Source organism: Paramisgurnus dabryanus, chromosome 9 (genome assembly GCF_030506205.2).
Source record: "Paramisgurnus dabryanus chromosome 9, PD_genome_1.1, whole genome shotgun sequence".
Lineage (NCBI taxonomy): Eukaryota > Metazoa > Chordata > Actinopteri > Cypriniformes > Cobitidae > Paramisgurnus > Paramisgurnus dabryanus.
In genome coordinates, this window is record NC_133345.1 from 7039652 (window position 1) to 7062241 (window position 22590).

The following is a 22590-nucleotide window of genomic DNA, read 5'->3' on the forward strand; positions in this document are numbered from 1 at the left end:
CCATGCTTAGGTGCTTGCTTCATGATCTCTCTCTTAAGCCTCTCCCATTTGGACCCCCACAGAAAATAAAAGACAGCTCGATTCAGGGCTAAAATGAAGGACCTAGGAGGATAAAAGACTGAACACAACAATAAAATTAGTGGCACAATCACTGCTTTTATTATTAAAACTTTCCCTTCCAATGTAAGTTGGCGAAGTCCCCAAAGCCCCAGTCTCTGTCTTACTTTTGCTAAAACCTCTGACCAATTCCCACTACCTCCTCCTTTACTGTCAAACTTAATGCCCAATATTTTCAAGTCTGTCTTTTTTACAGTCAAATCCAGTCCATTTGTGTCTATAGGTTGCCAGGGGCCAAAGAATTGTGCTTGTGTTTTGTCTCTGTTTAGTTTGGCCCCTGAAGCTCTCCCAAACCAGTCAGTCACATCCATTGTCCTCTTAATAGATAAAATGTCTGTGCATAAAATATTTATGTCGTCCATATATAGTACCGTCTTAGCCATCTGTCCTCCTGTCCCTGGTAAGTCCAGTCCTTTGATCCAATGATCCCCTCGCAATACCTGCGCTAAAGGCTCAATACAGGCCACGTATAGGAGAGGAGATAACGGACATCCCTGACGGACACCGCAGCGAATATTTACTGCTTTGGACAAGTTCCCATTTACTACAATTCTGCTAGTTATGTCCCGATACAGCATTCCCACCCAAGCTATGAATTTCCCCGGAAAAACCATTTTTTCCAGTACTTGAAACAAGTACTGGTGCGAGACTCGGTCGAATGCCTTTTCAAAATCTAAATTTAGGACTACTAAACGAATGTTTCTGTCTCTCGCGTAACAGATGGTGTCTCTAATCAGTACTAGGCTGTCCGTGATCTTTCTCCCAGGGACTGCGCAGGCTTGGTCGGGGTGGATCAGTTCTGTTAAAACCATAGACATTCGTTTCATTAATATTTTGCTAAAAAGTTTCAAATCAAAATTTAAAAGAGTTATTGGGCGCCAGTTCTTTAGGTCTGATTTGTCATTCTTTTTGTGTAGCAGTGTTACTATCCCTGTCCTAAAACTGTCCGGTAGTCTGTCACATTTGTCAAAGTCATTAAAAACAGCTAAAAGGTCTTGTGCTAAAATGTCCCAAAAAGTCTGATAAAATTCTAAAGGGAGTCCATCAACTCCTGGAGACTTTTGCCTCTTAAAATTTCTTAAAGCTTTTTCAATTTCAAAATGGGTAAAATGTTTAGTTAAAAAGGAACTGTCTTGCACTGTTTTTGTTATATGGGATAAAACTTCTCTTGCTATGTCTCCATCAATTGTTTTCTCTCCGTACAGGTCTTCATAAAAACTTTCTACTACATTCATTATATCTTTTGTTCCTGTTAAAATTTCTCCATGGTTGTTTTTTAATTTCACTATTGCTTTGTCCCTACTAATAATTTTCTTAAAAAAATATCTGGTGCATTTCTCACCTTCTTCCAGTTCCTTTTCTTTGCATCTTAACATAATACCTCTACTCTGGGCCTCCATCAGATCAGACATTTCCTTTTTTACTTCTTCTATTTCTTCCTTAAAATCAAACCCCATGTTAAAAAGGTTAAAATAACGCTGTAGCCTTTTTTGCAATCCCACCATACGTCGTCTTTCTTTTTCCTTTTTTCTTTTCCCTGCCTGCCTAAAAAAAGTCTGTGTCTTTCCCTTTACCATTTCCCACCACTGTGCCCGTGATTCATAAAAGTCTTGAAGGGTCTGCCATTGACTATACTGCTCTCTGTATTTACTGACTATATCTTTTTCTAATAACAGAGAGCAGTTTAACTTCCACAGACCTCTTCCTATAGTCACACCAGAGGGAAGTGAGAGGGTGCAGGATAGCATTACGTGGTCAGAAAAAAACAGGGGAGTTAATGTAGCATCTGTGGGCGGACAATCTCTGGTAAAAATGTAATCAATCCGAGAGGCTCTGGTGCCATCACCACTAAACCAGGTGAAGCCCTCCTCTCTAGGATGCATTATTTTAAAACAGTCTTTTAGGTTAAAATCTTTAATTATATTCTGTAATAAAACTGATGTTTTATCTACCCTAAAATCATCCCCTACCCCTTTCCTGTCTTTTTTACTTAAAACACAATTAAAATCACCTGCAAAAATTAAAGGCACTCTTCCTAAAAGGTGGGATTGCAAGTCTTTTAAAAGCTCATACCTTTCATTCTTTTCTGCAAAACCATAGACATTAAGAATGTTAAAATCCCTATCTAAAAAAGTCAGGTTTGCTAAAAGGGCCCGCCCTTCTTTCACCACGGTACTGCCCTTCACCAAGATGTTTGGGTTATTTATCAAAATAGCCACACCATCATTTTTGTTTAGGTTTGAACCCGTCCATATGGATGCTCCGACGGTCCAAAGTTCCTCCCATTTCTTGTATGTGTTACTAAAAGGCAAAGCACACTCTTGCAATATAAAAACATCTGACTTAAAACTTTTTAAAAGAGATAAGACATTCTGTGCTCTCAGGGTGGCTCTCACACTCCTTACATTTATGGTTGAAATGATGAGAGCCATGAGCAGGAAAATAAAAAGGCATGATGCTTTAAAAGACATAAATGCAAAAATCTATTTAAAAAGGGGTTAAAATAAACTTAAACATTAAAAATAATCTCATGTGAAACAGGTTCTTCCTTTATTCCTATTAACAAGGAATCAGGGGGTTCATCCTGTTTCTCACTCGAGCTGCCATGGGCTGCTCTAGGAGTGGATGCTTTCAACTCAATTGATAAAAAGGAAATTTCATTTGCAGAGTTTGTGGGGAAGATCCTGTTCAGGTCTCCTGATGAAGAAGACTCTAAAACAGGATGAACCTCATCTCTCTTTTCCATTTCCTCTACCAAGGGGGATTGGGTGCCCCTCTTTCTTTTCAATTGAGCACAAGGCAATCTATCCAATGATTGCTCCATTTCGTGTTCATTTACAATACCTTGTATTTCACATTCATTCTCATTTTCCTCATTTTCTGAAACCATACCTTGTTGCTGTAACTGGCCATCATGTGCAGGATTAGTTTGTGTAATTGGTGGGCGGAGCTCACTTTCCTCCTCACCTTCTCCACCAATAGCAGCTTTTGGCGGGAAATTCGAATTTTGTAGCTCCGCCCCCTCAATAACCGTCACCTTTTCCGCCATTTTATTTGCTTTTAGCTTGTTGGCAAATGACTTAGGGCAATCTCTGTAAAGGTGATTGCAGTCCCCACAGAGGTTGCACTTTCTGCCATTGGGACACTCCTCAAAGGAGTGCCCAATTTCTCTGCATTTTTTACAAAAAGTTTTCTGGCAAGCTTCTACCAAGTGTCCAAACTCACCACACCTGCGGCAGAGCTTGGGCATTCCTTGGTAGTAGATGTAGCCTCTGTTTTCTCCAAGAACTATCATCGATGGCAGATGTTTCAGGCCCTGGAAGCCTTGGGGGTCTTCCCATTGTTTGATGGGAACCCGCCAAGAGCAATTCCAAATGCCATCCTCATCCACCACCTTCATAGCCTGGCCCTTAACAGTGCAATATCTCCCCAACCACACACAAATATCTTCTCCACTAACAGTTTCATTAAACATCTTGACAATAACAACTTTCTGTGTATTGTCAGTCAGTTTTTCCACCTTAAACATGGAGAAGTGGGTCTTAGCATTTTCGAAGCGTTGCCAGAAAACATTTAACAAAGCCACTGTCTTAAAACTCACATCAAAGCCTCTGTTAAAAGGCAGGGTCAGAATACAATTCAACTCCTCAGGTTTAAAACCAAGCACTTTTTGCATTAACTTCCTAGAAAAATCAAGTCTGGACATTTCTATGACTTTTCCATTTTGCTCTAAAAGATTAAAACGAGTGCTGTGGTGCCTCCTCATGCCAGCACGAGCAGCCGACATTTTGGAGGCACCACAAGCCAAAAATACAACAAACACTTAAACAACAATGACACTAAAACAATAATAAACACTATAAAAACCAATAAATACTAAATAAATAAATATTCTAAAATTACACAACAACAAATAAATAAAATAATTTACTTACCCTCTGAAGAAAAACAAACTCCAAGAAACGCAAGTAAATATTCTCTTTGAAAGGGGAAACTTCCAGTCACAAAACAGACTGAAAGCAGAGTCCACCAAAGAGTTGGATCACCGCTCCACCTGCTGGTAAGACACTTGATCTTAGCCAAAAGGCCGAGAAGCGATACCGGAATAGACGCAGCCAAAGGGGGAGCCGGCGAAGGCGCTGGCTTTTGGGGTGGAGGCTAGCGGGCATTTAACTCTATACGTTACAGAGGTAGAACGTTGAGCTAGCAGATCAGAAGTTCATGTTTTCTAAACCCATGCAGAAAACACACACAAACTGTTGGGAAAAAGCAGTCATCGCTTAACCAAACAGAAACATGAAGTAAAGCTTCAGTTAATTTGCTTGCAGCTTGCAGATCCAATACGTCGATCGTAAAGGTAATGCCGGTAGATCGCACATACCTTAACTGTGTATGCTGCTCCACGCCTCCACGAGCTTCGGGAAACAGAGCGCAAAATTGTCATTATGGTCTTGGATTAACTGTGAAACATGCTTTGCCTTTCTTCTCAAATGTGTTTTCATAAATCTTACGCTGTCCGCTGCAGCTCAGTCGTCTAACTTCTGAAATTTACCAGGATGCGCATTTTTTCCTTGATGCAGGAACTGATCCACGCTCATGAGAGAGAGAGAGAGAATTTAGAATTTTCAAAAAACCTTTATTACAAATTAAAACATTTTCATAACCTCAAATCAGAAAAAACAAAGGGGAAAAAATATATATATATATATATAGTAACGGAAATAACAAAAAATAAGCCAACATAGGAGCAAAGACGAAATCATCTTCAATAACCAGACACAGAGCTCCTCCATAATACCAAATCAATTCAAAAGAAAGAAGATCATTCATTGCTTTTAAGTATCTAAAACCAATAAGGATTCTAGATTTAACTTATTTTAAAAACTGCTAATATATCATGGCTTCCAGGTCTGTCAACGTTGCTGTGGTTTTTCGACAGCTGTAATATGAAGGGTAGAGTGAAAAAAAATGTTTAAGTGTTTTGAACATCCCAATCTGTTCGTTTACTTAGTATTTTATTCATGTTTTCGAGTTAAAAAATAATTCTTAAATCAAGATACATTTACTTAATAAGCAAAGTGGCTTAGAATTTAAGTCTTGTTTACTGAAATAAATTCTAAAATGTAATAGGTTAAGGCTTAAAACAAGTAAAAATATCTGCCAGTGGGGTAAGAAAAATAAACCTAAATTGAGTTTATTATTGAATTAAGTTGAAACTAGAATTACGTTTATTTTTCTTACCCCGCTGGCAGATATTTTTTACTTGTTTTAAATATAAACCTGTTGATTTTTATAATTTATTTCAATTATTACAAAGTATACGATCTGATTTTTTAATCGCGGTGTTTGTTTTATTCCTCGTTTCTTTTCCGTGCATTTGCTTTATTTATTTATTTTTGCTTGTTGCATTTAAATGCACGTTTGATTTGTTGCCACATTATTCTGTGTTAATGTATTTTTTAACATGTTTATATACAAAAAGTGCGTTATTATAATTAATTATATGGCTGTGAATTCCCAGCAAACACAAAACGCTTTTATAACAATTTTCTATTACAATACATAATATCTTAAGCCACTTTGCTTACCAAGTAAATGTATCTCCATTTAAGAATTGTCAGATATTCACAAGAAAACAAGACAAAAACAGTAAGTAAGATATTCATTTACTTTTTTCTTTCAAACATGAATTTACAGACGGCTGGAAATTTTAAATAAAATAACTAGACATACCTATTCGGGTCTGCTCCCGTTTGCTGTGATGACGGGGACTTAGTCCAAAGCACATTTTGAGGAATACTTACACATTTTACTTCTTATTTCTTTGGAATTAATTATTATTTATTTTCAATTACAAAGTATGCGATCTGATTTTTTTAATCGCGGTGTTTGTTTTATTCCTCGTTTCTTTTCCATGCATTTGCTTTATTTATTTATTTTCTGCTTGTTGCATTTAAATGCACATTTGATTTGTTGCCACATTATTCTGTGTTAATGTATTTTTTAACATGTTTATCAACAAAAAGTGCGTTATTATAATTAATTATATAGCTGTGAAATATATACAAGAATTCCCAGCAAAAACAAAACGTTTTTATAACAATTTTCTATTACAATACATAATATCTTAAGCCACTTTGCTTACCAAGTAAATGTATCTCCATTTAAGAATTGTCAGATATTCACTAGAAAACAAGACAAAAACAGTAAGTAAGATATTCATTTACTTTTTTCTTTCAAACATGAATTTACAGACGGCTGGGAATTTTTAATAAAATAACTAGACATACCTATTCGGGTCTGCTCCCGTTTGCTGTGATGACGGGAGACTTAGTCCAAAGCACATTTTGAGGAATACTTACACATTTTACTTCTTATTTCTTTGAAATTAATTATTATTTATTTTCAATTACAAAGTATGAGATCTGATTTTTTTAATCGCGGTGTGTGTTTTATTCCTCGTTTCTTTAGCTCACACAACATTCTACCAAAAAACAGCAGATCATTTTCTACTAGATAACTCCATACACTATGGATTAAAAATGTCCCGACTGCGAACCTGATAAAACCCAGGTAAAAAGCAAATACAAATAAACCATTTTGATTTAGCAAAAGTTTACAAATAAATGCACTCCCTGCACACAACAAGCACGTCTAGTTACCATTCATATTTTGCGTGATTTAAGTTTCGTCGCATACATTTTGGAAGGCACACGATAAAAACAAAATAAGGCTTTTAATGTATGCAGACTTCATTCTCCGTTGAGGGCTTATCAATCATAATAAACGCTGTTAACTCTTCTCATTGAATGGTCTAAATCCAATGCTGGTAAAGAAATCAAATGTGCATTTCAACGCAACAAGCAAGCCGTAAAGCAATGGATGCAGGCAAACAAACGAGGAATAGCACATACACCACGATTAGATCATCGGGTCTCATACTTTGGAATTAATAAGAAATAATTATTCAGTCTAAAGAAATAAGAAGTAAAATGTCTAAGTATTTCTCCAAATGTGCAGACTCATTACAATAAACGGGAGCAGACACGAATAGTTATGTATGTCTCGTTATTTTATTTAAAATTGACAGCTGTCTAACATATGATATATTTTGATAATACGAAATGCTAAAAAAATAATATAACACCAATCGACAATATCTGTTATTGTTATTTTTACAAGTAAATTCATGTGTAGGAGAAAACAAAGCAGCTGTCAGTCCATACTATATTGAGTGGCCATCGTAGTGGTGCAACCTGAACGATGTTTTCCTTACTTCCGGTCAAAGGCGCCATTTTGTGAAATAGGCATATAGGTGACGCTGGAGCACGCGGCCATTGTCTCTGTTCAACAAAACAAGTGTATATATACACATACGCATATTTTTCCTCAATCAATCACCGAATACAAGGTGCAATTCGATGCCAACTGGCCCTTCTCTCTGGTTTCATGTTTGTAAGGAAAATTAAGGGGGAAATTACGATAGCATTTCAGCCAAACATTCATTCGTGCCACGCTGCTTTTCTTTGAACGAAAAAAAAAACCCTCTGCTCCCCCTACACAATTTCTTCTCCTGTTATTTTATGCTTAAAACAAGCAAATAAATCTGCCTACAGGGTAAGAAAAAATTCGTTAACTTTTCCCATAAACACTTAATTCAAGAAAAATTGTCCCACCCCACTGGCCATTTTTTATCCACAATACACATTCGATGTCTGCACGCACCATTGTCTTTGTTCAACGCAAACAATTCTGTTGCGTTTTTCTTTGAACGAAGTGCTCCGCCTAGATAATTTGACCCATATTCACATGGGTTTGTTTCTCGTTTTTTCTTTGAGAACAATCTATATAGCGCTTTCCACAATCGTTTTGGTGTTAGCTTTACGTAAAATAGAAACACAGAAAAGTACTGAGCGATGGAGAAACCACGAAGCGGAACATATTATGACCACGGATTGGCAAACAAACTGGCAACCACGCACAAAAGAAGCAAACTCTGGTTTTAAACTCACCTTATTTGTCCCCGGAAAGCGCCAGAGTCGATGCACGGAGTGGACGGAGCAAGCCTCGCTTCCATAGCCGAAGGTCAAAAATCCATTCAAACGTGTAGTCCCCGGTGTCCACTCGATTTTACCCAAAAAGCCGAGGAGCGATACCGCAATGGCATCCGGAGAAGGCGCTGGCTGTCGGGATGGAGGTTAGCGGGTCAGAGATCCGGCACTGAAGGTCTGCGTTCATTACTCACCGTGTGCATTTCACTCTATACTTGTAAAAAAACCATACAAATACATACAGAAACAGTTATCACTCATACAAAAAGAAACACGAAGGTAAAGCTTCAGTTAATTTGCTCGCTGAATGCTTTTTGCATGCACATACAAAACTGAACAAAACTGATATACTGAACAAAATAGGCCCCAAAATTGAGGAACACCAGTTGTTTAGTTAAACTGATTGAATAGCACTTTGCTTTCTATTTGTTAAATATGAAATGAGACAATAAATTACAAATTACATTTCAATGCCTGCAGCGTGTTCATGTCCACACCACAAATAAAACCGTGTGACCCTTTTTTTTTGGTTTAAAGATTGAAAGTTTCGAACCTACGCAACACTCTAAAGACAAATGCTCCTAAATAGTACCAAATAAGGGTTCTTCAGCTTGTAACCATAGCAGAACCCGTTTTTTTGGTACTATATAGAACCTTTTTATACGGTTCTATAAAGAATCTTGCCTTGAAAAATGCTCACCTCAGTGGTGCTATAAAGAACGATTAATTTATCAGCTGTCAGGAGTGACATTTTTGTTATTTATCCACTTTCTAATGTATAGCACTTGATAAGGATTAACAGTTTAAAAACAGAAATGCAAGACATCAGAAAATACATTTATTTTTTACTTTCATAACATGAGAGGTGTCATACAATAACAAATATGTGCTTTAAAATCACATTCCTAAGTTAAAAATATACATAAAAATAGATATATGGATCATTACACAAATCACTACTCAAAGGAAATATGTTAAATAACTGCTTCAATATTAATTAACAATAACGTTTGGCCAAGGCAGTCCTTGTAAATAGACATATAAATAGACAAATAAAATCATGACATATATGCCATAGAGCCTGAGATAGAGAAAAATAATAAGGAATTCTGCTTTTACTACCATCTCAGAAATATTGCCAGAATTGGAGGTTTTGTCTCAAGACAGGACTTAGAGAAACTTGTTCATGCTTTCATCACCAGCAGGGCCGATTATTGCAATGGACAATGGATTAAAAAAGTACTGTTACTTGTTTAAAAACCACTTCATGGCTACAGGCCGAAATACATGACAGATATGCTAATCGAATATGAAACCGATTACTCGGAGCAATAGGATCAGGTCATTTAGAAAAAACAGGGGTTCACTCAAAACAAGGTGCATCAGCATTTAGTTATTATCAGCTTTCAGAAGAGATCAGATGTGCTTCAACAGTAGACACTTTTAAATCTAGATTAAAAACACATCAGTTTAACTTTGCATTTACTGAATGATTTAAAACAGTACGAATAAAACAGTACAAAAGAATAAAACAGTATGAACCTTACCTGTTATAAAGGGAATGAAGCTTACGGTATGGTGCTTACCTGCAGAAATAAATAAAGTACAATAAGAACACACAGAACTTCAATTTTCAAAATTATTTTAACAATAAATGATGATTATTTTACTGGTTTACCTGTTTGCGATTACCACAGAATCCCGTCACCTGGCTGCGGTCTTCATTTGGTGAACGGTTCTTCACTCATAATTGACCTATACAAGAAATAGAGAAGAATAATAAGCAATTCTGCTTTTACATGTAGATGTGTGCCCCAAGAACACAGACACACCGGCTCCAAAAAGTTTAAAAAGTACACATTTCTGTTATTTTAATGTGGCAAATGTGTCAGCTTTAAAAGAAGCATACATTACCTTTTAAAGAGGATGCGCACTGCGTGAAATACCTTTACTCCCAGCATAAGCAAGCAATTTTCAAAATGCTTTTAAAAGTAATGGTGATTATCTTACTTGTTTAACTGTTTGTGATTACCATGGAATCATGTCACCATCATTTTTAAGCTTGTAAAGCAAATAATGAAACATTGACTTAGTAGGAAAAAATATTTTGGAAGTAGCGTGATAAATGATGAAGAAAATATTTTGCAAAGTGATGGTTAGCACACGGTTGATGGTACCTAATAAATTCCATCATATTTTTTTTATTCCTACTATGGAAGTCAATGGTGACTATCTGCTGTGGGTTTACCATCATTCCTCAAAATACCTTCTTTTGTGTTACTCAGAAAAAAAACTAATCCTCGTGTTGTTGTAAGCCTGTATGCATGAGTAAATGATGACAGAATTATCATCATAAATTGAAATATCCCTTTAAACTGTATCCCCCCCCCCTTAAACCTAAACTTATTTTCTTACGGCAAGTCATTTAGGTAATCAAGAAAATACTTTACCCGTTGTCTTTGTGAGTTAAACAAATACAGCTACGCTTCCAGGTCTGTCGACGTTGCTGTGGTTTTTCGACAGCTGTATTATGAAGGGTAGCGAATGAATGAATACATTGCAAAAAATCATTTCTTACTTGTTATTTCGAACTGTTTTCACTGTACAAATATCTAGAAAGTCTTAAAATAAGATGCATTTTTTGATGAGCAAAATGCCCTAAGAAAATAAGCCTAGCCTTTAGGGAGAAAAAAACTCAAAATTTAAGCGAATTTGGGCTTAAAACAAGCAAATAAATCTGCCAAAGGGGTAAGAAACAAATCTAGATATAAACACTTAATTCAAGAAAAATTGTCGTAGCCCATTGGCAGATTTGTTGGCTTGTTTAATGTACATGCATGTACAATATTTCAATTTGTCTTGTATTTATTAGCATTTTGTATTGCCCAACGCTGTCTATGTTGTTTAACTGTTGTCATTTTCTTATAAAAGCCTTTATAATTTATTAGTTTGGATGATTGCCATTCCCGAGAACCTCTTATATTGGAAATAAAAGAATCATCTAAGCATTATTTTGTTGACTGTCTCTTAGACATGTAGCCGTTTGATTGTGGTTCTATTTAATGGCTAGTCTATTCTTTTGGAATGGTCAAACGTCTATTAGATTTTCACTGACAGCCCAAATTAAGCCTTGTTTTAGCCTAGACACATATTCGCTGTCTATTAGAAATTATGTAGTCGTTGAATAGCCGCTTTTTTGATGACTAATGTATTCTTGGGCCGTGGTTAGACGTCTCTTGGATTTTACGTAAAACGACAAAAGAATCTATTTTTAACACATAGGTCAGGGGAGAGCGCGAACGCAGTCCCCCACTATCAGAAATTTTGCAGTCGAGATTCCCACATTTGGGGAATTCGCAAAGGGTCAGCACAACCGGAGTGCAATGGCTGAGCCTCGCCCTGGGTGAACCACCTTCATGATCATGGTGTCTCCCCTGCCAGGTAAGTATGAGCGACACCCTTTGAGGCCAGACGGCCGCATCTTCCTGTGACCGATCACATCAACGGCGCCCCCGAAGGCCGTCCGACTAACATTTCATTACTGTGTGTGACCAGGTGGAAAGCGCACGAAGCCACGTCTGAGACCAAACATTCTTCGAGATCTACCCTATTTTTATTCCGTTTCCAGCCCGGTTGAACCGTGTAGAGTGAAATATGTGAAACAATTTAAATCAAATGGATTTAAATTGCGCATTCAAATATATGGTTTCGTTATTACAAAGTAACTTTACGTGGAATAGAAACAAAGAAATGTACAGAGCAATCAAGAAACAACGAAAGCATAGCAATTTTAGAACGTGGATAAATAAAAACACAGGGCTCAATGACTTACCCGTTGTCGTTGTGAGTTAAACAAGTACAGCTATGCTTCCAGGTCTGTCGACGTTGCTGTGGATTTTCGACAGCTGTAGTATGAAGGGTAGTGAAAAAAGTTTTCAGGTGTTTTTAACATTCCAATCGGCCTCTTTCGCTTTTGTTGCACCTTCAGCTGTGTCGAGGATGTTTAATTCGTCCTCGGATCACCACCACAAACTTGTAAAGAAAATAATTAAATACATTACAAAAACATTTCTTTATCAGCGTGTTCATTTCCACGCAAGCTTTTCGTTAAACCAATAAAGCCAACGAAAACACAGCAATTTAAAGAAACACACGTATTAGAAAAAACACCGTCATTCACGCACAAAAGAAGCAAATTCTTTTTTTGTATTTGACTTATTTGTCCCCGAGAAGGGGAGCGCACCATTCATGGAAACACTGCAATACCATGTTGATGCATGGAGTGGAAGGAGCAAGCTCCGCTTCCATTTCCGAAGGTCAAAAATCCATTTAACATATAGTCTCCGGATAGGAGACGTATCAGACATTAAACTGATAAGAACAGATACTACACTTGATCTTAGCCAAAAGGCCGAGAAGCGATACCGGAATAGACGCAGCCAAAGGGGGAGCCGGCGAAGGCGCTGGCTTTTGGGGTGGAGGCTAGCGGGCATTTAACTCTATACGTTACAGAGGTAGAACGTTGAGCTAGCAGATCAGAAGTTCATGTTTTCTAAACCCATGCAGAAAACACACACAAACTGTTGGGAAAAAGCAGTCATCGCTTAACCAAACAGAAACATGAAGTAAAGCTTCAGTTAATTTGCTTGCAGCTTGCAGATCCAATACGTCGATCGTAAAGGTAATGCCGGTAGATCGCACATACCTTAACTGTGTATGCTGCTCCACGCCTCCACGAGCTTCGGGAAACAGAGCGCAAAATTGTCATTATGGTCTTGGATTAACTGTGAAACATGCTTTGCCTTTCTTCTCAAATGTGTTTTCATAAATCTTACGCTGTCCGCTGCAGCTCAGTCGTCTAACTTCTGAAATTTACCAGGATGCGCATTTTTTCCTTGATGCAGGAACTGATCCACGCTCATGAGAGAGAGAGAGAGAATTTAGAATTTTCAAAAAACCTTTATTACAAATTAAAACATTTTCATAACCTCAAATCAGAAAAAACAAAGGGGAAAAAATATATATATATATATATAGTAACGGAAATAACAAAAAATAAGCCAACATAGGAGCAAAGACGAAATCATCTTCAATAACCAGACACAGAGCTCCTCCATAATACCAAATCAATTCAAAAGAAAGAAGATCATTCATTGCTTTTAAGTATCTAAAACCAATAAGGATTCTAGATTTAACTTATTTTAAAAACTGCTAATATATCATGGCTTCCAGGTCTGTCAACGTTGCTGTGGTTTTTCGACAGCTGTAATATGAAGGGTAGAGTGAAAAAAAATGTTTAAGTGTTTTGAACATCCCAATCTGTTCGTTTACTTAGTATTTTATTCATGTTTTCGAGTTAAAAAATAATTCTTAAATCAAGATACATTTACTTAATAAGCAAAGTGGCTTAGAATTTAAGTCTTGTTTACTGAAATAAATTCTAAAATGTAATAGGTTAAGGCTTAAAACAAGTAAAAATATCTGCCAGTGGGGTAAGAAAAATAAACCTAAATTGAGTTTATTATTGAATTAAGTTGAAACTAGAATTACGTTTATTTTTCTTACCCCGCTGGCAGATATTTTTTACTTGTTTTAAATATAAACCTGTTGATTTTTATAATTTATTTCAATTATTACAAAGTATACGATCTGATTTTTTAATCGCGGTGTTTGTTTTATTCCTCGTTTCTTTTCCGTGCATTTGCTTTATTTATTTATTTTTGCTTGTTGCATTTAAATGCACGTTTGATTTGTTGCCACATTATTCTGTGTTAATGTATTTTTTAACATGTTTATATACAAAAAGTGCGTTATTATAATTAATTATATGGCTGTGAATTCCCAGCAAACACAAAACGCTTTTATAACAATTTTCTATTACAATACATAATATCTTAAGCCACTTTGCTTACCAAGTAAATGTATCTCCATTTAAGAATTGTCAGATATTCACAAGAAAACAAGACAAAAACAGTAAGTAAGATATTCATTTACTTTTTTCTTTCAAACATGAATTTACAGACGGCTGGAAATTTTAAATAAAATAACTAGACATACCTATTCGGGTCTGCTCCCGTTTGCTGTGATGACGGGGACTTAGTCCAAAGCACATTTTGAGGAATACTTACACATTTTACTTCTTATTTCTTTGGAATTAATTATTATTTATTTTCAATTACAAAGTATGCGATCTGATTTTTTTAATCGCGGTGTTTGTTTTATTCCTCGTTTCTTTTCCATGCATTTGCTTTATTTATTTATTTTCTGCTTGTTGCATTTAAATGCACATTTGATTTGTTGCCACATTATTCTGTGTTAATGTATTTTTTAACATGTTTATCAACAAAAAGTGCGTTATTATAATTAATTATATAGCTGTGAAATATATACAAGAATTCCCAGCAAAAACAAAACGTTTTTATAACAATTTTCTATTACAATACATAATATCTTAAGCCACTTTGCTTACCAAGTAAATGTATCTCCATTTAAGAATTGTCAGATATTCACTAGAAAACAAGACAAAAACAGTAAGTAAGATATTCATTTACTTTTTTCTTTCAAACATGAATTTACAGACGGCTGGGAATTTTTAATAAAATAACTAGACATACCTATTCGGGTCTGCTCCCGTTTGCTGTGATGACGGGAGACTTAGTCCAAAGCACATTTTGAGGAATACTTACACATTTTACTTCTTATTTCTTTGAAATTAATTATTATTTATTTTCAATTACAAAGTATGAGATCTGATTTTTTTAATCGCGGTGTGTGTTTTATTCCTCGTTTCTTTAGCTCACACAACATTCTACCAAAAAACAGCAGATCATTTTCTACTAGATAACTCCATACACTATGGATTAAAAATGTCCCGACTGCGAACCTGATAAAACCCAGGTAAAAAGCAAATACAAATAAACCATTTTGATTTAGCAAAAGTTTACAAATAAATGCACTCCCTGCACACAACAAGCACGTCTAGTTACCATTCATATTTTGCGTGATTTAAGTTTCGTCGCATACATTTTGGAAGGCACACGATAAAAACAAAATAAGGCTTTTAATGTATGCAGACTTCATTCTCCGTTGAGGGCTTATCAATCATAATAAACGCTGTTAACTCTTCTCATTGAATGGTCTAAATCCAATGCTGGTAAAGAAATCAAATGTGCATTTCAACGCAACAAGCAAGCCGTAAAGCAATGGATGCAGGCAAACAAACGAGGAATAGCACATACACCACGATTAGATCATCGGGTCTCATACTTTGGAATTAATAAGAAATAATTATTCAGTCTAAAGAAATAAGAAGTAAAATGTCTAAGTATTTCTCCAAATGTGCAGACTCATTACAATAAACGGGAGCAGACACGAATAGTTATGTATGTCTCGTTATTTTATTTAAAATTGACAGCTGTCTAACATATGATATATTTTGATAATACGAAATGCTAAAAAAATAATATAACACCAATCGACAATATCTGTTATTGTTATTTTTACAAGTAAATTCATGTGTAGGAGAAAACAAAGCAGCTGTCAGTCCATACTATATTGAGTGGCCATCGTAGTGGTGCAACCTGAACGATGTTTTCCTTACTTCCGGTCAAAGGCGCCATTTTGTGAAATAGGCATATAGGTGACGCTGGAGCACGCGGCCATTGTCTCTGTTCAACAAAACAAGTGTATATATACACATACGCATATTTTTCCTCAATCAATCACCGAATACAAGGTGCAATTCGATGCCAACTGGCCCTTCTCTCTGGTTTCATGTTTGTAAGGAAAATTAAGGGGGAAATTACGATAGCATTTCAGCCAAACATTCATTCGTGCCACGCTGCTTTTCTTTGAACGAAAAAAAAAACCCTCTGCTCCCCCTACACAATTTCTTCTCCTGTTATTTTATGCTTAAAACAAGCAAATAAATCTGCCTACAGGGTAAGAAAAAATTCGTTAACTTTTCCCATAAACACTTAATTCAAGAAAAATTGTCCCACCCCACTGGCCATTTTTTATCCACAATACACATTCGATGTCTGCACGCACCATTGTCTTTGTTCAACGCAAACAATTCTGTTGCGTTTTTCTTTGAACGAAGTGCTCCGCCTAGATAATTTGACCCATATTCACATGGGTTTGTTTCTCGTTTTTTCTTTGAGAACAATCTATATAGCGCTTTCCACAATCGTTTTGGTGTTAGCTTTACGTAAAATAGAAACACAGAAAAGTACTGAGCGATGGAGAAACCACGAAGCGGAACATATTATGACCACGGATTGGCAAACAAACTGGCAACCACGCACAAAAGAAGCAAACTCTGGTTTTAAACTCACCTTATTTGTCCCCGGAAAGCGCCAGAGTCGATGCACGGAGTGGACGGAGCAAGCCTCGCTTCCATAGCCGAAGGTCAAAAATCCATTCAAACGTGTAGTCCCCGGTGTCCACTCGATTTTACCCAAAAAGCCGAGGAGCGATACCGCAATGGCATCCGGAGAAGGCGCTGGCTGTCGGGATGGAGGTTAGCGGGTCAGAGATCCGGCACTGAAGGTCTGCGTTCATTACTCACCGTGTGCATTTCACTCTATACTTGTAAAAAAACCATACAAATACATACAGAAACAGTTATCACTCATACAAAAAGAAACACGAAGGTAAAGCTTCAGTTAATTTGCTCGCTGAATGCTTTTTGCATGCACATACAAAACTGAACAAAACTGATATACTGAACAAAATAGGCCCCAAAATTGAGGAACACCAGTTGTTTAGTTAAACTGATTGAATAGCACTTTGCTTTCTATTTGTTAAATATGAAATGAGACAATAAATTACAAATTACATTTCAATGCCTGCAGCGTGTTCATGTCCACACCACAAATAAAACCGTGTGACCCTTTTTTTTTGGTTTAAAGATTGAAAGTTTCGAACCTACGCAACACTCTAAAGACAAATGCTCCTAAATAGTACCAAATAAGGGTTCTTCAGCTTGTAACCATAGCAGAACCCGTTTTTTTGGTACTATATAGAACCTTTTTATACGGTTCTATAAAGAATCTTGCCTTGAAAAATGCTCACCTCAGTGGTGCTATAAAGAACGATTAATTTATCAGCTGTCAGGAGTGACATTTTTGTTATTTATCCACTTTCTAATGTATAGCACTTGATAAGGATTAACAGTTTAAAAACAGAAATGCAAGACATCAGAAAATACATTTATTTTTTACTTTCATAACATGAGAGGTGTCATACAATAACAAATATGTGCTTTAAAATCACATTCCTAAGTTAAAAATATACATAAAAATAGATATATGGATCATTACACAAATCACTACTCAAAGGAAATATGTTAAATAACTGCTTCAATATTAATTAACAATAACGTTTGGCCAAGGCAGTCCTTGTAAATAGACATATAAATAGACAAATAAAATCATGACATATATGCCATAGAGCCTGAGATAGAGAAAAATAATAAGGAATTCTGCTTTTACTACCATCTCAGAAATATTGCCAGAATTGGAGGTTTTGTCTCAAGACAGGACTTAGAGAAACTTGTTCATGCTTTCATCACCAGCAGGGCCGATTATTGCAATGGACAATGGATTAAAAAAGTACTGTTACTTGTTTAAAAACCACTTCATGGCTACAGGCCGAAATACATGACAGATATGCTAATCGAATATGAAACCGATTACTCGGAGCAATAGGATCAGGTCATTTAGAAAAAACAGGGGTTCACTCAAAACAAGGTGCATCAGCATTTAGTTATTATCAGCTTTCAGAAGAGATCAGATGTGCTTCAACAGTAGACACTTTTAAATCTAGATTAAAAACACATCAGTTTAACTTTGCATTTACTGAATGATTTAAAACAGTACGAATAAAACAGTACAAAAGAATAAAACAGTATGAACCTTACCTGTTATAAAGGGAATGAAGCTTACGGTATGGTGCTTACCTGCAGAAATAAATAAAGTACAATAAGAACACACAGAACTTCAATTTTCAAAATTATTTTAACAATAAATGATGATTATTTTACTGGTTTACCTGTTTGCGATTACCACAGAATCCCGTCACCTGGCTGCGGTCTTCATTTGGTGAACGGTTCTTCACTCATAATTGACCTATACAAGAAATAGAGAAGAATAATAAGCAATTCTGCTTTTACATGTAGATGTGTGCCCCAAGAACACAGACACACCGGCTCCAAAAAGTTTAAAAAGTACACATTTCTGTTATTTTAATGTGGCAAATGTGTCAGCTTTAAAAGAAGCATACATTACCTTTTAAAGAGGATGCGCACTGCGTGAAATACCTTTACTCCCAGCATAAGCAAGCAATTTTCAAAATGCTTTTAAAAGTAATGGTGATTATCTTACTTGTTTAACTGTTTGTGATTACCATGGAATCATGTCACCATCATTTTTAAGCTTGTAAAGCAAATAATGAAACATTGACTTAGTAGGAAAAAATATTTTGGAAGTAGCGTGATAAATGATGAAGAAAATATTTTGCAAAGTGATGGTTAGCACACGGTTGATGGTACCTAATAAATTCCATCATATTTTTTTTATTCCTACTATGGAAGTCAATGGTGACTATCTGCTGTGGGTTTACCATCATTCCTCAAAATACCTTCTTTTGTGTTACTCAGAAAAAAAACTAATCCTCGTGTTGTTGTAAGCCTGTATGCATGAGTAAATGATGACAGAATTATCATCATAAATTGAAATATCCCTTTAAACTGTATTCCCCCCCCTTAAACCTAAACTTATTTTCTTACGGCAAGTCATTTAGGTAATCAAGAAAATACTTTACCCGTTGTCTTTGTGAGTTAAACAAATACAGCTACGCTTCCAGGTCTGTCGACGTTGCTGTGGTTTTTCGACAGCTGTATTATGAAGGGTAGCGAATGAATGAATACATTGCAAAAAATCATTTCTTACTTGTTATTTCGAACTGTTTTCACTGTACAAATATCTAGAAAGTCTTAAAATAAGATGCATTTTTTGATGAGCAAAATGCCCTAAGAAAATAAGCCTAGCCTTTAGGGAGAAAAAAACTCAAAATTTAAGCGAATTTGGGCTTAAAACAAGCAAATAAATCTGCCAAAGGGGTAAGAAACAAATCTAGATATAAACACTTAATTCAAGAAAAATTGTCGTAGCCCATTGGCAGATTTGTTGGCTTGTTTAATGTACATGCATGTACAATATTTCAATTTGTCTTGTATTTATTAGCATTTTGTATTGCCCAACGCTGTCTATGTTGTTTAACTGTTGTCATTTTCTTATAAAAGCCTTTATAATTTATTAGTTTGGATGATTGCCATTCCCGAGAACCTCTTATATTGGAAATAAAAGAATCATCTAAGCATTATTTTGTTGACTGTCTCTTAGACATGTAGCCGTTTGATTGTGGTTCTATTTAATGGCTAGTCTATTCTTTTGGAATGGTCAAACGTCTATTAGATTTTCACTGACAGCCCAAATTAAGCCTTGTTTTAGCCTAGACACATATTCGCTGTCTATTAGAAATTATGTAGTCGTTGAATAGCCGCTTTTTTGATGACTAATGTATTCTTGGGCCGTGGTTAGACGTCTCTTGGATTTTACGTAAAACGACAAAAGAATCTATTTTTAACACATAGGTCAGGGGAGAGCGCGAACGCAGTCCCCCACTATCAGAAATTTTGCAGTCGAGATTCCCACATTTGGGGAATTCGCAAAGGGTCAGCACAACCGGAGTGCAATGGCTGAGCCTCGCCCTGGGTGAACCACCTTCATGATCATGGTGTCTCCCCTGCCAGGTAAGTATGAGCGACACCCTTTGAGGCCAGACGGCCGCATCTTCCTGTGACCGATCACATCAACGGCGCCCCCGAAGGCCGTCCGACTAACATTTCATTACTGTGTGTGACCAGGTGGAAAGCGCACGAAGCCACGTCTGAGACCAAACATTCTTCGAGATCTACCCTATTTTTATTCCGTTTCCAGCCCGGTTGAACCGTGTAGAGTGAAATATGTGAAACAATTTAAATCAAATGGATTTAAATTGCGCATTCAAATATATGGTTTCGTTATTACAAAGTAACTTTACGTGGAATAGAAACAAAGAAATGTACAGAGCAATCAAGAAACAACGAAAGCATAGCAATTTTAGAACGTGGATAAATAAAAACACAGGGCTCAATGACTTACCCGTTGTCGTTGTGAGTTAAACAAGTACAGCTATGCTTCCAGGTCTGTCGACGTTGCTGTGGATTTTCGACAGCTGTAGTATGAAGGGTAGTGAAAAAAGTTTTCAGGTGTTTTTAACATTCCAATCGGCCTCTTTCGCTTTTGTTGCACCTTCAGCTGTGTCGAGGATGTTTAATTCGTCCTCGGATCACCACCACAAACTTGTAAAGAAAATAATTAAATACATTACAAAAACATTTCTTTATCAGCGTGTTCATTTCCACGCAAGCTTTTCGTTAAACCAATAAAGCCAACGAAAACACAGCAATTTTAAAACACACGTATTAGAAAAAACACCGTCATTCACGCACAAAAGAAGCAAATTCTTTTTTTGTATTTGACTTATTTGTCCCCGAGAAGGGGAGCGCACCATTCATGGAAACACTGCAATACCATGTTGATGCATGGAGTGGAAGGAGCAAGCTCCGCTTCCGTTTCCGAAGGTCAAAAATCCATTTAACATATAGTCTCCGGATAGGAGACGTATCAGACATTAAACTGATAAGAACAGATACTACACTTGATCTTAGCCAAAAGGCCGAGAAGCGATACCGGAATAGACGCAGCCAAAGGGGGAGCCGGCGAAGGCGCTGGCTTTTGGGGTGGAGGCTAGCGGGCATTTAACTCTATACGTTACAGAGGTAGAACGTTGAGCTAGCAGATCAGAAGTTCATGTTTTCTAAACCCATGCAGAAAACACACACAAACTGTTGGGAAAAAGCAGTCATCGCTTAACCAAACAGAAACATGAAGTAAAGCTTCAGTTAATTTGCTTGCAGCTTGCAGATCCAATACGTCGATCGTAAAGGTAATGCCGATAGATCGCACATACCTTAACTGTGTATGCTGCTCCACGCCTCCACGAGCTTCGGGAAACAGAGCGCAAAATTGTCATTATGGTCTTGGATTAACTGTGAAACATGCTTTGCCTTTCTTCTCAAATGTGTTTTCATAAATCTTACGCTGTCCGCTGCAGCTCAGTCGTCTAACTTCTGAAATTTACCAGGATGCGCATTTTTTCCTTGATGCAGGAACTGATCCACGCTCATGAGAGAGAGAGAGAGAATTTAGAATTTTCAAAAAACCTTTATTACAAATTAAAACATTTTCATAACCTCAAATCAGAAAAAACAAAGGGGAAAATATATATATATATATATATAGTAACGGAAATAACAAAAAATAAGCCAACATAGGAGCAAAGACGAAATCATCTTCAATAACCAGACACAGAGCTCCTCCATAATACCAAATCAATTCAAAAGAAAGAAGATCATTCATTGCTTTTAAGTATCTAAAACCAATAAGGATTCTAGATTTAACTTATTTTAAAAACTGCTAATATATCATGGCTTCAACCTGCATGGCTTCCAGGTCTGTCAACGTTGCTGTGGTTTTTCGACAGCTGTAATATGAAGGGTAGAGTGAAAAAAAATGTTTAAGTGTTTTGAACATCCCAATCTGTTCGTTTACTTAGTATTTTATTCATGTTTTCGAGTTAAAAAATAATTCTTAAATCAAGATACATTTACTTAATAAGCAAAGTGGCTTAGAATTTAAGTCTTGTTTACTGAAATAAATTCTAAAATGTAATAGGTTAAGGCTTAAAACAAGTAAAAATATCTGCCAGTGGGGTAAGAAAAATAAACCTAAATTGAGTTTATTATTGAATTAAGTTGAAACTAGAATTACGTTTATTTTTCTTACCCCGCTGGCAGATATTTTTTACTTGTTTTAAATATAAACCTGTTGATTTTTATAATTTATTTCAATTATTACAAAGTATACGATCTGATTTTTTAATCGCGGTGTTTGTTTTATTCCTCGTTTCTTTTCCGTGCATTTGCTTTATTTTATTATGCTTTGCCTTTCTTCTCAAATGTGTTTTCATAAATCTTACGCTGTCCGCTGCAGCTCAGTCGTCTAACTTCTGAAATTTACCAGGATGCGCATTTTTTCCTTGATGCAGGAACTGATCCACGCTCATGAGAGAGAGAGAGAGAATTTAGAATTTTCAAAAAACCTTTATTACAAATTAAAACATTTTCATAACCTCAAATCAGAAAAAACAAAGGGGAAAATATATATATATATATATATAGTAACGGAAATAACAAAAAATAAGCCAACATAGGAGCAAAGACGAAATCATCTTCAATAACCAGACACAGAGCTCC

At 36.2% G+C, this 22590-nt stretch overlaps 4 non-coding genes across 4 annotated transcripts; all 4 read right to left on the reverse strand.

The window, feature by feature from the left end:
• Nucleotides 1-11452: 11452 nt before the first annotated feature.
• LOC141282589 (U1 spliceosomal RNA) lies at nt 11453-11617 on the reverse strand. Its single transcript, XR_012337386.1, has one exon. It is a non-coding gene; the product is annotated as a U1 spliceosomal RNA (small nuclear RNA).
• A 783-nt stretch (nt 11618-12400) lies between these two features.
• On the reverse strand, nt 12401-12591 carry LOC141282628 (U2 spliceosomal RNA). Its single transcript, XR_012337427.1, has one exon. It is a non-coding gene; the product is annotated as a U2 spliceosomal RNA (small nuclear RNA).
• A 7235-nt stretch (nt 12592-19826) lies between these two features.
• On the reverse strand, nt 19827-19991 carry LOC135765762 (U1 spliceosomal RNA). The gene has a single exon (XR_010541024.1). It is a non-coding gene; the product is annotated as a U1 spliceosomal RNA (small nuclear RNA).
• A 781-nt stretch (nt 19992-20772) lies between these two features.
• On the reverse strand, nt 20773-20963 carry LOC135765761 (U2 spliceosomal RNA). The gene has a single exon (XR_010541023.2). It is a non-coding gene; the product is annotated as a U2 spliceosomal RNA (small nuclear RNA).
• Nucleotides 20964-22590: the final 1627 nt, after the last annotated feature.